General features: G+C 33.9%; 1 protein-coding gene across 1 annotated transcript in view; it reads left to right on the top strand.

The window, feature by feature from the left end:
* The first annotated feature begins 1,221 nt into the window (after positions 1-1,221).
* Positions 1,222-3,899, top strand: part of VWF (von Willebrand factor) — a 749,192-nt gene continuing 746,514 nt past the window's right edge. The window contains exon 1 of the mRNA XM_044087471.1: positions 1,222-1,364. The gene's annotated coding sequence lies outside the window, so the exon portion shown is untranslated. The remainder of the gene's footprint in view (positions 1,365-3,899) is intronic.

Here is a 3,899-nt window from a genome sequence, read left to right as displayed (position 1 = left end):
CTGACTTCACTCCTCAAAGATTTGCCAGTTATTTGCCAGAAAACCACAATTTTATGAGAAACAGACCAAAAATATGAGGCAAAAATCTGGACGTTCTGCAAAAATCTGTAGAGTTGAGAGGTACGTTACATCAGAGTGGCCATTGTTTCCCTTTTACGTCTACTCTGGAAGGCTTTATTGCATACGCAGCGTTTGTTAAATGCCATTTTTAAATAATTCCAGGTTAGCTAATTATTTATTATTATTATTAATGTTATCATTATTATTATTCAGGTCTGTCACTTCCAGATAGAATCATGTACTAGCTGGGTTTAGGGTGCTACACTTAAAGGGAGAAGGAGTTACATTCTGATAGAGTTTGCACAGTTCCAGAAATCTTACCTACACTCTTTCTACCAGGGGTAAATAGTTGGTGCCCAAATAACACAGCACATCAGACAGTGTGTTCTTTTCTGTAGTTATGTAATATTTAGGTAATGCAAATATGCTACTAAATTTATTTACTGAAAAATATATAGAGAAGTGTCACATATTTGCATTTACTGAAGCTGAGTATATTTTTCAGTTTCTATGGTTCTAAACTGTTCTTACCCTACTGATATCTGCAATTATATACTTCTGCTTGCTCAAGTCAAAAATATTGGTCACACAATATGACAGAAAGAGCAGCATCCAAGAGAAAGAACGCATTTTAATTAGAAATGTACATGCAGAATGTATCCCGGTAATTTTGATAAGGGAACTTCAAAAAAAAAACAAAACAAAATGAAAACACTCACACGCAATCATTTTTAGCACACATTTTTGCAGAGGCTTCACGCCCACAGTGGTGTCTTAGTTTCCCATAAACTCATGAATTTTATAAATTCAGGAGTAGTGAAGCTTGTTATACTTTTGAAATGTATTTATTGATAGTTATCAAGGGACACATAAGAATTACAAACCCAGTACTCTTAACATCTCAAACAATAAGTAAATGAAACTTGTTGCAGGGCTTTCATGAAGAAACTGAAAAGGCCAGCAGTAGAGATCAGTCATCTTGGCCTAATTGCCACTTCCTGTCATTGTTTAGAAAAAGGTAATTAGCAAAGACAATTTCCACCTCGGCAAGGCATTTACAGTCTAGTATCAAACGGATACAAGGCTCAGACTTTATCTGTATGTTTTTCTTTTTTTATTTGCCCTGAGTTCCTGCCTTATATAAGCATGAGAGATTCTCACGACATAATTACTTACTCCCAGCCCATTGCTGGAGCTCAGGAAGATGAACTTCTGAGCAGTAGGGCCACCCTTCAGGGAAGGAGATCGCAACCCAGCAACCTTCACACCAAAAGAATCAATTTATGCTGAAATTCATTATCAAGGTAAGACACAGTATACAATGACAGTTTTCTTAATTAGTTTCCTAGGAGTTTTTAGCTAAAACTCTTTCAATAAAAAAAAAAAAAAACTGAAACCTTGTGAGACGGTGCATGCTTGTATAATAAACTACAGTACCTGCACTTAGTTTGCATGGTGTTTATATGTCTTTTTGCAGCAAACAACAAATTCTTAATCTTTATCATAAAGGGAACGACAATGTACGAAGATGAAATATGATAAAGGACAATGGTTAAAAGAGCATTTTTATAGTTAGATGGCAGCTACTCCTGCAATGCAATTAAACTATCATTAGAGGCACAGACATTAATTAAAAATAAGTACACTGGGAAGATCAATTAAAAAAAAAAAGCACAAAGTGTGGGTGATTTGTTTCACTGATCAGTAAGTGAGTTAGAAAACATTTGTTTTAATCTGGTGGCTTACATCTCATGGCTTGTGACTCCCATGAGGCACATCTTCTAGGTGCGGGTAAGCTGTATTATGCTAACAATTATTTGTCACTTCAATTTAATCTACAGTGCCTAGCTATTTGATTATTGTATAAACACAATGGAACATATTTATGTTTCAACCATATCCTGTTCAGAAGACTATTAAGCATATGTTCAATGCGTTACAGATAAGTGCTTTATAAAATTATTTCATCTAATGAAAATGTGAGCCCAAATAGCAAGGGATCCATTACTTTCCACTTCTTTATGTTAGAAACTATTGGGATGCAAAGAACAATTAATACGTCATATAGTAAAATAAATGCTAACCATGTCTTAGTGGAACATTTTAGTCATATAACACTGCATATTTATGTATAGATATAAGACTATTTGTTTACCTATTTAATGTCCAGTAAGAGAGCTGGTCAACTGAGCCTTTACAGTCATTCCCTTGGCCAGTGGTACAAACAACATGACACTTGTTGACACTAAAATAATGCACAGGAGGGTTGCTGGTACTGAAGCAGCATGCCAACACATAGGAATATAGTACATATACAAGGTTGTTATAGTTTTAAATATAGGTAAGTTGTACATTTTTGTGCATTTTCAACTAGGCAGCTGGCACCTATTTATTAACCAACTTTATAAATCAGACCACAAATGATGTAAAAAGTGTAGATCATATGTCCGGGCAGCTAAAGGAAATACTTAAAAATATATACTGCTTATAATCCCAGCATGCAACAGACTCCTTCACTTGTTCATTCCTACTTAAAGCATGTAAATAAACAATTACATTTTATTATGACTAATTCTCATCTCTATAGCAGTGATTTTTATGAATTACATAACATTTCAGCTCTAAACTCCTTCATTTATCTTTATAGCAGTGGTATTTATAAAATTCAGTAAGAAACTCCTTCATTTTTATCTTAACATTGCAAAGTCCAGCTCATCTCTAATGGATGCTGGCCAGGTATTCCTGCTGCCTGGAACTACCTTCCCAAAGTCCTTTTCACCATTCATTTAACTTAAGGTGGTCTGTATAATGTAAATGCTTCTTGCTCAGATAATTTCAGTAGGTATTACTTGGTCATTATTTCAAGTTTTCTAGCTAGTGGTAGACAATGCTAAAGGTTTATTAACATAAAAGTAGATATATTTACATGTAGTGTGACACTACATAGTACAGGAAGCTAGCCTGCTTGAAGCAAGAATAGATAGAGATGCTTCCTATACAGCTAGTTACATTAAAAAAAATAATAATTATATTGTAAGGGTATGTAACCTACATTTTCCATTCACACTTTAGGAAATAAAAGTTAAAAAAAAACTGTTTACTTTAATGAGACATATTAAATAGCTTTTTTTTTTTTTTTTTTTTGTTAAGAATTGTGAACAAAATAAACATGCCAGTTGGAACACCACTAAAGCAAGCAATGCTGAGAATGCAGTCGACTCGCTACAATCATAAACATTAGATAAATACACCTGGTAATATAGCACATGCATGATTCTGTTGTAAACTACTTCATGTATTATCTTCTCCGGCACTTGATTGGACAGAAGAGATTGAGATCTGACCTTTGCTGAGGTGACAGAAAATGTGCATGTTTTGGCAGCACACCCTGAATACATACAATGAGCTGGCTAAACTGGTAACTTTTTTCTACTTGTTAGAAAAAAGGAAACATTACCTGTCAGTTTTTGATATTTTTCCTGCAATGTACAAATTATTTTTTTCCTGCAGTGTATAAATTATTTCCCTTGTAACCCATGCTTTTACCAAATTACTTGGAAAATTACAATTATAAACCAGGAATACAAAGAAAAAAAAAACAAAATTTGATTTAACAGACAGATACCACTAATAATGCAAAAAAAAAAAAAAAATAAGCAAAATTATTCTCCAGTCTATCCATACACCTTCCTTATGAGAAGATTTCCCTCCTTATAATCAAGGACGTAATCCTATTTCATGGTTGCCAAAAGCTGGAGAAGGATAATTATTTTGTGTGTAAAAATTAGAATTTCCCCTGAACCCTGTTAGATTCCACCATCGTCATACATAGCTTCCAT

This window comes from Protopterus annectens, chromosome 11.part0 (assembly GCF_019279795.1).
Source record: "Protopterus annectens isolate FY-2018-M chromosome 11.part0, PAN1.0, whole genome shotgun sequence".
In the NCBI taxonomy this organism is placed as follows: domain Eukaryota; kingdom Metazoa; phylum Chordata; order Ceratodontiformes; family Protopteridae; genus Protopterus; species Protopterus annectens.
The sequence above is the reverse complement of the archived record's forward strand: the minus strand, read 5'-3'. Positions and strand labels throughout refer to the sequence as shown.